The sequence below is a fragment of the Crotalus tigris genome, unplaced genomic scaffold, assembly GCF_016545835.1.
Source record: "Crotalus tigris isolate CLP2741 ecotype Arizona unplaced genomic scaffold, ASM1654583v1 scf7180000017952.28453644438:3035480, whole genome shotgun sequence".
Lineage (NCBI taxonomy): Eukaryota > Metazoa > Chordata > Lepidosauria > Squamata > Viperidae > Crotalus > Crotalus tigris.
Genome location: NW_024096741.1, coordinates 2,410,624 through 2,421,674, shown reverse-complemented (window position 1 = coordinate 2,421,674; position 11,051 = coordinate 2,410,624). Strand labels below are relative to the sequence as shown.

The window sequence follows — 11,051 nt, the reverse complement described above, 5'->3', positions numbered from 1 at the left end:
GTGAATTGAGGGCCGTTGTCGGACACAATGACATCTGGCAGCCCGTGTGCAGCAAAAATCCCCCTCAGTACCTGAATAGTCTTTGCAGTGGTGGTGGATGAGACAGGCACAACCTCAAGCCATTTTGAATGGCTGTCAACAAGGACCAAGAAGAACTGGCCCTGAAAGGGCCCAGCGTAGTCAATGTGCACCCTAGACCATGGGGACTGTGTTTCCTCCCATCTATGCACAGGAGCTTGGGGCATCTCTGGGCGAGATCGTTGGCACAGGTGGCATGCGTGTACCTTAGCCTCAATATCTTTATCTAAACCAGGCCACCACAAGTGGCTTCGTGCAAGAGCCTTCATACGAACAATGCCAGGATGACCCTCGTGGAGGGATTCTAAGACCCTAGTCCTCATTGAGGTGGGAATGACAACTCTGTTTCCCCAAAGCAGACAACCCTGAGAAAGGGACAGTTCGTTCCTTTTGGACCAGAAACTCTGAAACTCAGGACTAGGGCAGTGCTCAGGCCACCCGGACAGGACCCAGGAGCGGACACGTGAAAGTGTGTGATCTGTACCTGTTTCAGCGGTAACATCCCTGGCACTAAGAGGGAGCTCGGGCAAGGCTTGGATTGATAGAATGTTGACAGCTGGCGCGGGGTCAGCTTCTACTACTGGCAGAGGCAACCTACTGAGGCCATCAGCATGGCCCATTTCTTTCCCAGGCTTGTGGAGTAATGAAAAATCATATGCAGACAAGAAAATAGACCACCTAAGCATTCTAGGGGAAATGATGTGGGGAGTCTGCTTACGTGTGGTAAACAGTCCCAGCAGAGGCTTATGGTCAGTGAAGACCGTGAAATGCCTGCCATATAGAAAATCGTGGAATTTTTTAATTCCAGCAACAACAGCCAGAGCCTCCCTGTCTATCTGAGCGTAGTTGCGCTCGGCAGAAGACAGTGTTCTGGAGTAGTATGCAATAGGAACCTGAGTTCCATCAGACCTGAGGTGACTCAGGACAGCTCCAACCCCGTAGGGGGACGCATCACAAGCGATGCACACAGGGAGAGACTCGTTGAAATGTGCAAGAACACTGTTAGAAGTGAGCAAGGCCTTGACTTCTTTAAAGCAAGCCTCATGCGCTTGTGACCACAGCCACACAGCCTGTTTGTCTAGTAGCCTGTGAAGAGGCTCAGCTACACTAGCTTTATGTGGAAGAAAAGAATTGTAGAAATTCAGGAGGCCTAGAAAGGCCTGAAGTTCGGCCTTAGACTTTGGCCTGGGTGCATCTAAAATAGCAGTTAGTTTGGATTCAGCAGGATGAATCCCAGCAGCATCAATTTTGAATCCCAGAAATTCAGTAGAAGGCACCCCAATCTGGCATTTGTCTTTTCTGAGCTTGAGGCCTGATTTCCTGAATCTTAACAGGACATCCCTAAGCCTTTCAGCTAGAATGTGTGTGGAGTCTCCTGCAATCAAGACATCGTCAAAGTAGGGGCAGACCCCTGGTATACCTCGTAGTGTGTTTTCCATTACGCTTTGGAAAATCCCAGGAGCGACATTTACTCCAAACTGTAGCCTTTTTACTTTAAAGGCTCCCCTGTGGGTCACAATGGTCTGAGCTATGGCAGCATCATCATCAACAGGCAGCTGTTGATATGCTTGAGCTAGGTCAAGCTTTGCAAAAACACGCCCCCCCTTGAGAGAGGCCAGGATGTGACTGACCACAGGAACAGGATAGGCATGTTGCTGCAATGCCTTATTGAGTGTGCATTTGTAATCAGCACAAATGCGAATGTCCCCATTTGCCTTTAGAGGCGTGACAATGGGGGTCTCCCACGGGCTGGAATCAACAGGTTCTAGGATTCCCTGTTGGATTAGTTTGTCTAGTTCAGTGTCAATCTTACTTTTTAAAGCAAAAGGGACCCTTCTTGCTTTAATCCTAATGGGAGTGACAGTGGGGTCTAGCTTTAAGGACACAGGTGGTCCTTTGAATGTGCCCAGCTGGGGGCTGAAAACATCTGCAAATTCTTTGCAGACTTCCTGTAGGTCGAGTGTTTGTAAGCTGTTGAGTCCTGTGACGTGTATCCCCAGGGCCTCAAACCAATCGAGTCCTATGAGACTCGTTCGTTCACCCCCTACTACTAATAAGTCTAGTGGACCTTCAAAACTCTTGTATTGCACGTTAAGGGTGGCCTCCCCCTTAACACACACTCTTGAGTTCTGAAAATCTGTTAATACAATATCAGAAGGCCTTAACTTGGCCTTAGACCCACTTCTGGAACAAATCTTCCTAAATGTATGCAATGAAATGATGGACAGGGCAGACCCTGTGTCTAGTTCCATAGATAATGGAACCCCTTGTAGCTTCACGTTGAGTGACAGCTTTTTCTTCATGGGCTTGTGTGTGCCTGTTCTACAGATGCTTCTTCGCGAAGCGCAAAAACCTACCCTATTCTGGCTGGGGAATCTGGTACCCTTCAGGCGTTCTTCTTGGGGTTGTGCCTTTCGTCGGCCCAGGCACACAGCTGTAATGTGCCCTTGTTTACCGCATGCCCGGCAGGTAGCGGAGCGGAACTTGCAGTCGGTTCTCCTGTGGCGACCTCCACAGCCGATGCACTTGAGCGGAGCCGAAGAGCTTCCCTTCTGGTTCTCTTCCTTCGCGGGGTGTAGACGGTCGACTTCCTCGTCCGGATCTTCCTCGGAGTTTCGTCGGACGTCTTCCTGGTGCACGGACGCACCCTCTGCACTGTTTCTGATCGGCCGCATGTTTTTGACGGCGCCGCCTGCTGCTTCTTCTGCGGTGACTTCCCTTAAGGCGTCTTGGAAGGATAATTCTTCCTTTGCGAAAAGTCTCTGTTGTAGCTCGCGATGCCTTAAACCGCACACGAATCGGTCCCTCAGTCGTTCCTCGAGGTCCTTGAACTCGCAGGGCTTGGCGGCCTTCCGTAACGCGGCGATGTATTCCTTGGCTGACTCACCGGACCGTTGATCCCTTTGTTCAAAGGTGTGGCGCCATGAGATAATGGACACCTTGGGGTGGAAGTGCTCCTTCAGCAGCTTCTTCAGGTCTGCGTAGCTTACAGACTCTACTGGGACAGGTGCTGCAAGGTTTTCTGCGATTTCGAATGCGTCTTGGCCGCAAACGCAAAGCAGGGTGGCCGCCTTCAAGCTATCTTCCCTCACTTGGTTTGCCTTGAAGTAGTTCTCCATTCTGGATACGTAGGACTCCCACCGCTCTGGATGTGAGACGGCGAATTCCGAAAGCCTTCCGATTTTCGCCATCTTCGGATCTTCAGGAGACGGGTCTATCAGCCAGCCTACCCCCGAATGCGCACCGGATGGGCGGGCAGCTGCCGAGTCGACGCCGTTCCTCTTCCGCCGCTCAGGACTCCTTGGGTAAGCTTACACTTTTTCCTTTCCAGGTAGTGCAAGGCATCCCACCTTCGTCGCCAGTGTTGCGTCCTTGGCGGGAAAGCAGACACGAGAAGCAGCTGGAGTTCTCAGTTTCTTTTATTCAGCGTTCAGCTTACAGGAAGATGGCTTCAGCCTCGCCCAAACGCCTCGCAGCTTCTTATATAGGCAACTCCCGGGTAAATGGGTTACTTTTCCCGCGCCAGCACCCGCGCATGCGCACGGCGCTGGCGACAGCCTGTCTGGTGCCGGGCAGCTTTGCACCTGCCCGGGACTGCCTGCAAACGCCCGAGCCATTTGCAAGGCTCGGGACATAACAGTTAGGGTTTAAATTATTTGATTTTCATCTTAATTTTACACATTCTTACCTGAAATCTTCCCTTTGATAGATATGCAATTGATTTATTTATTTTTTTTTAAAAAAATTGTTATAGGTGCCAAAGATGTAAGGTAATATCTAAACAAATGAATAAAGTGAATAAAATTTTTAAAACTCACTAATAGACCGTTTCACATTTGACAAATTCTTACATATATCTTATATGACACTTTCTTTTCAAATCGTAGAAATGTTAAGTATCAAGATTTTTTTGAATATGAAAAAAACAAGTAGGCTGAAGTCTTTTATTTAAAAATAGCCCAAAATGGGCTTGCAAGATGAATATTCCCATTTAAAGTTGACCTATTCCAGCTAGAGTTATAAGTGTGAGGAATGACATATCTGGGGAATTACATTTCCTTTTACATTTTACTTTCTCTGGCTTCAAGTAGAAAAAAAGATTGTTCTATAAGCTTCAGCCTGAGAAAGTAAAGATCTATGTCTGCTAAGGAAATAGAAGGCCTTTGGATATAGCAGATAAAAGTTTCTGTTGATGATTGCCTTCTAGTTGAAACTTCCTGCTATGGAAGCCTCCATAGTGGCACTGATCTTTTCTACTAGTAATAGAAAAGAAAACCTTCTACCAATTCTAATCTCAGTATTTTCATAGAATTTCATAGAATTCTAGGGCTGGAAGGGACCTCAGAGGACTTCTAGTCCAACCCCCCTGCCCAAGGAGGAGCTGAAAAACTACCAGCACAGAGGGACAGTTCTCTATGTGAAAATAAACCATGTTTATTAATTGTAACTCATTAGATGAGTTACAGTTAATCCTAATTAGAATTAGGTCCATTGTTTTCTGAAATCTCACAGGACTGCACTGCTAGTTTTCATTTGTGTGTGTTATCAATAAAACTAATCATTTTATAGCTTCCATGTACTGTAGAGCTTCAATATGGGCTGAAAAATTGGAGTTAATTTGAATCTCTTTACTGCCATTTAGTTTTTGTTTAGTTACTTTGACTTCACAATCCAGTAGAAAGTATATATCTGTAACTGCTTCTCTCTAAATTATAGAGTTCATCCATCTTGTGTTCTGCTGCTCTCTTTTTCTATTGCCATAAAGTTTTGTAAACATCATAGTTATCCACCTTGTATGTCCTAAACATTTAAGATTTAGGCATATTGGGCTTTAGGGTTTAGTGACAATGGTCTAGAGAATAAATGCCAGCCATAACTCCCAGTGAAAAATCAAGAAATAGATCTCTAGATCACAACCACTAAATCCCGAAGCCCAAAACTACTCAACCATCTATGAAAGCCTATCTCAGTATATTTAAGCTTTAGTTTCATTATTATTTAACTGTCTTCTGATTGTTCCCTAATGGTCTTCTGGATTTTGCAATCCACATATGGTAGACCACTATAAGGAGAAAAGTGGGACATAAATCATATAAATACATAAGAAAATGTTTGAATAAGGTCATAAGTCTGGAATGATTTCTTGAACTAGAGTTATAAATTATTTTATAAATAGGCTTTCTTATCTGTTGCTGACTTAATATAATTTAGATGTTAGCATGCCTTTGTAAAGAATGATAAATTTAGAAACATCAGTTAGCAATTATACATTCTCAATGATACTTAATGCATTTTTCTCTAGTTGGCTTAATGTTTATGAATTATATCCAATAATACATAAAGGAACTGACTGAAAAGCCAGCTTTTGTCCATTTCCTGCTATATTTGTTGTGTGGGAAGCATGAAGGAAAATGTCCTTTTATCAACTTTATAACTACAATGGTTGTTATTAATGTACAATATGTAAATTAGAGAAAACAAGTAAAGTTGTAACATTAAATATTAAGATTTTTTTAATGCAGAATTAACTTTGGCTATTCATTGACATTTTGGGTGGTGAAAAGTAACACATTTGGAAGGTACCAGTTTGGCATCAGCTGCAGAATATTGTAATAAATTTATTTATCTATATTTAATATGTTTGTTAACGATGCTCAATCCCATTTGCTTCTCAAGATTAATTATGCTATAAATACCATGCTATCCCTTATATTTAGACATCAAATTTAGAATAAGCCAGTTTCAGTGAAATCCTATCTGAGGCAAAACAATCCAATATTTCAGTGAGCCAAGTAATGGATCAGCATTTACAACCAAATCTGCAATTAAAGGCAAAGAAAGCAAATATTTTAAAGCCCTCTTAAAATGACATTAGATGAACCAGCCAGGAAATCCACAAAGGACTTTTTTTCTAAAAAGAAAAAAAAAAGGTGCCAGAACTCACACATGTCATACAACCTGCCTTGCCTACTTTACAAGGTTCCATCCCAAAAAGGTGGTGGAACTCCGTTCTGGGCGTTCTATGAGAAAAAAAGCCTTGACTGTGTCTACTAATCTGTCAAGTATTAAATAGTTTTGGTCCAGGGATTGCATGCTGCAATATGAACTTGTTCATGTCTTAAAATGGATGCCATTGAAAAGATCCCTGATAGTGCAGAATTCTCATTCAAGTAAAACCCTTGGACATTACACCTGCCCCTGAAAATGCTTTTTAGATGCATGGAATGCAATGTCATTATACAAGCAATGGTGTAGGAGAATTGCTTGCATTGCTTGGATACAGAGATAAGCTCTGTGATAGGTGAAAATGGCTACAGTAGAGGGACAAATTTTATTATTTTCTTTTTTATGTTTCCAATAGTGTTAGAAATGGAATGGAATAATAACAGAACGCCACTTTTGTAGTTAAATAAATCTGTACTCTATTAACTGCCTGGGTTTGGTGTCTGCTGGCCATTGTATGCATTGTAATGAGTTCTTGACAGAAAGAACAAGGCATGCGAAATAAGTAAATATTAAGAACACCAAGGGTTGTCACAGAGAGAAAATGAATACACATTTCTAAACTAATATGTTGTTATGAAAGTTAATTAATCAGGTAATTATTTTGAAAGCTGGCAGGTGTTTAGGATGAAAGAGAATGGAAGATTGGCTAATATTTGTCGAAGAACTTAACGTGGAGTTCAAGAGCTTGCATCATGAAAGCAATCTCTCTTTTTCCTGAGAACAGTAATTATTTTTCCCCATTTATTATTCTCTGCCCCATTTTATACTATAGTGTACAAATAAATAAAACATGACATGGTTATTTTGAGTTTGTTTCCTCACTCTTTCCTTTTTCTTATGACCGAATATCAGCAATAGTACTTAGACTTATTTAGTACTCCATAATGCTTTACAGCATTCTCTGAGCCATTACAATGTCAGCATATTGCCCCCAACAATCTAAATCTTCATTTTATCCAACTTGGAAGTACGGAAAGTTGAGTTCAGCCTTGAGCTAATCATGATCGAATGCACCACAGTGCTCCACCCAAGGTCTCTCCCCCCCCAAATAAAGAGCTTCTGGCCTTTAGGATTAACTATAAACAGTAAAGAAACAAGCAGTCAAGAAACATGCTTCAGACTAGCACTTGAAATATATTCAAATGCTATGATGTGTCTATGCTTGCAAAGATTATAATTGTGCAAGCAATGGTATTCCCTATGATACTCCATGGAAGCAAAAGTTGGACTTTGAAAAATCAGGAGAGAAAGAATATAGATGCTTTTGGACTTCTGAAAATGAACAAATATATCATCAAAAAATTAACCCGTATTTTCATTTAAGGCACAAATGATCAGGTTCAAATTATCCTATTTCAGACACATTATGAAAAGACCTATTTTTCTAGGGAATGCTCTAATGTCGGGATAGTAGGAAAGAGAAGAGGAAGGCCAGTAGCAAGATGGATGGATTCAGTTACAATGGCTATGAGTGCACCATTCGAAATTCTGAAAGACCATGTTACAGATAGATTGTCATGGAGAAAATCTATATATGTGGTTTCTGAGGGTTCACAATATTTTTTCTGTACTTGGACATTTGGAGGAGTTGTTACATCCTTTCCTATCAGTCTAGGCATAAACTTTGTAAAAGCTTCTGCAACTGAACCAGTAGCATGTCAACCTCAGGAGACTTTTTTTCTTTTTTGTTGTTGTTAGGATTGAATGTATGCTTTTGTTTTGTTTCATTTTGCTTGTTTTATTGCTTTGTATTTTATTCTTTATAATAAAAACAAGAAATCCTGAAACTCTGAAGGTTGGACTGGCTGACAAAACTCAGTGGTTCTGTGGACTGAATTTTGATTTCTCCTCCTATATTCCCATTTAAAGGAAAACTACCCAGAAAAACTTTTTTTCCCAGTGACTCTGCTCTAATTTATGTTCCTTTTCTTGTCTGCTAGTTATTTACTTAGCTTTCAGTAAATTGCCATTCTTATATAGCAATTGTGTGTGTGTGTGTATGTGTGTGTGTGAACTTGAAACCTGATACAGGACACTCCCCCTCTCCTCTACATTTGTATTACTTGGTGCTTAGATGAAACTTTTCTATCTTGCAGGACTGGAAAATATGAAATAGTCCTCTAGATGACTGGATGTGTGTATACAGTATATACAATTATATATACACACACTCACACTCCTGCAATCAAAAAAGTAGGTAGCTTAGGTAATTTCCTGAAAATATATTTCTGCTAGGAGATCTAATTGGGGCAAAGCTTGAAAAATTATTAAGTGAAATTCCTGCCGCCATGCAATAGATAGGCAAGGTGCAGAGGTTTTCTGAAAGAAAATGAGATCTAGTAAGCAAACTGGACAAGGACTCTTTAATTGGCACAAGTTGTAAAATATTACTTTCTATTTGGAGCAGGAAAGGAGGTTACATTTGCAGTGGGGTAGGGACAAGTAGAAGCCAATGATCCCCATTTTTGCCCTGTAGAAATGTTATTGTAGAAATGTTGTTTTGTTTTATTACTTAAAAATATGGATATGCTTTATCAGTAACATAACAATGCCTTTTCTGAGAATCCGAGCAAACAGATCTATTAATTGCAGAAGGGTCTGTGTATTCTGAACATTATAATAGATGTATCAATTGGGCACATACTCCATTGTCTTCTAAGGAGTGATATAGTTCTCTCTATACTTTGCTAATTTGCAATCTATATTCCTGTTCCCAGGATGCGGTCTTTCTGAACTTGATAGGAGTTGTTTGTGAATGTACATCTATAATATGCTATGTTCACATTTTAATTATGGGTTAAGTATTTTCTTCTGTAATTTCTATCCTACTTAAAAAAATAATTATACTAACTCTACATTCTTTATTCTTTCCTTAGTCTTTGGTGTATCCTGATAGTTCCAAATCAGTGCTGGAGTGGTTCCGAGGCCTTCTGAGAAAACAAAGTACAAAATAGCAAGAAGATTATCCTCTATATCTTCCATTAAATCAATAGCTACTCATATCAGACCAGAACTAATGCAAGCATAGTACTTGTGATTTTTTTAATAGGATCCAAAAACCATCAGAGTATTACAAATTGCCACATATTGAGGGAATATGTAATTTTTATATCTTTGTGGGGAAAATAGCCACTTCAGGGTAAAAAAAGAGGATACATAACCGTATGTCGAGATGAAGAAGAATTAGCATTTGCTGATATACCATGATCTCAGTCTGAATGTCTAATTAACCCCTCCAAGTGGGCATTGAGAAGCTCTGGCTCTTTGTAATTACAGAATTATAGGCATCAGAAAGAAAATCCTCTTGGGTCGTCTAGTTCATTTCCTTACTAGGGGCTAATTTCTCAGTTTTCTTACAATATTCCATTCCTTCCTTGGAAGTAAACAGACTTCTTGCTGTAGCAAGGGATGGTTCTGTGTTACCAGATCTTTTCCTCATTTGCCACTACTTCAGTGGCACAGTTTGAAAGAAGGTGAATCAGCCAAAGAATGGGAGCATTTGGAAATAACAGCTAATCAATAGTAAGAAATAGCCACATAATACTGGCTCAGCTTTCTTGCATGATATCTGCTTCCCCCATCTGGTCTTATTTAGCTTTGTATTGTGACCTGCCAATCTTCTGAGTTTGGTCTGGAAAGAACAAAGCAACTGCAGTTTTTTCAACCCACTGTACCCTTTATTAATAGACAATACTTTCCAGGATTGGAGATGGAATGTGCAAATAATAACTGGAAGATGAAGAGAAAGGAAGGCAGAAAAATAACTAAGATACATGCCTAGAGCAATCTGGGATCACAAGATCAGGCCCATTATTTTATCATTTTGTGGCAATCCACCATGAGCTGGATAAACACTAAAAGTTTTGTAAGTAAGAATCTATTAGACTATATTAAAAAATCATTTCAATGCTTCTGCTAACTCCCTTTTTTACGACCCTGTAATGCCTTAGTAGGTTAGAGTTGGGGTGACTGGACGGAGCTGAGTGTTTACTGGACAGATGCCCTTCCTGACACCCACATGAGTTCGCAGCAGATTTTTTTTTTCTTTTTGCCCTAGGAGAGAGAAACATCTGAACTCTGAAACTTCCAAGTGGGAGGTGAGCGTCTTCACTAGTAGGCCACCACACTGCTCATTTCAATGCTTCTGCTCTGGGTATAAATTGGGATATAATTTGATGGTTAAACATTCTTTAAAGAGTAGGTTTTCTCTTTGGTGACTAATTTTCAATCATGATTTGATTGAGAAAGACTATTTTTAAAACTTTTCAACCACCTGAACTACTGTTGTAGTTCAAATAATGGCCAAACTGAACTTTTGCAAATCTTTTAGTGGATTCTATTTGGTTTGGTGATTTAAAATGCAGCAACATTAGTTTCCGATTTATTTATGGTTATTGGCACTTCTCCTCATAGTCTCACTTAATTATTATTAGTGCTCCTAATTTCCAAATGATTGCATTCAGCTTAGAACTTATTTGGACAAAGATCTAAAGGGTTTTTATTTTTATTTTTTCTGGGTGGAATTGCTAATATGTTTTAAATTACATTCCAGAGTTGCAGAAGGTAAACAGGAAGGTGCAGTCTGCCATCTGCTTCACAACTTTCCATCAAAATTTTTGTTCATATAATAGTCATGCAATCTTAACAAGATCTTCCATGGCTCTTTTCTAATTGGCTGTCCATTAATCCAAGCAATAAAACTTCTGGCGAAGGTTTGATTGAACTTAGTGTCCTTTAAAAGATTGCACATTGCAAGTGAGAGCAAAATATCTTTCACATGGTCCCCAGCCACTTCACTCATGAGAAAACCTCAAGTTTCTCTCTCAAAGAACAGTTATCCAGGGCACAGACGGGCAATTTCTTGCTTTCTCCTTTATCCAGAAAGACTTCACCAGCAGAAATAACTGCTGGTCACTGTTTATATTGCAGAGCCATCACTTATCCTTTGGAGATGTCTAGTGCTCCAT

The 11,051-nt window shown here is 40.5% G+C and overlaps 1 long non-coding RNA gene across 1 annotated transcript in view; it reads left to right on the top strand.

Annotated features, from left to right (window-relative positions):
• Positions 1-10,141: 10,141 nt before the first annotated feature.
• The window catches only part of LOC120308872, a 67,519-nt gene continuing 66,609 nt past the window's right edge, over positions 10,142-11,051 (top strand). Inside the window, exon 1 of the long non-coding RNA XR_005556946.1 lies at positions 10,142-10,181. This is a non-coding gene — a long non-coding RNA (uncharacterized LOC120308872). The remainder of the gene's footprint in view (positions 10,182-11,051) is intronic.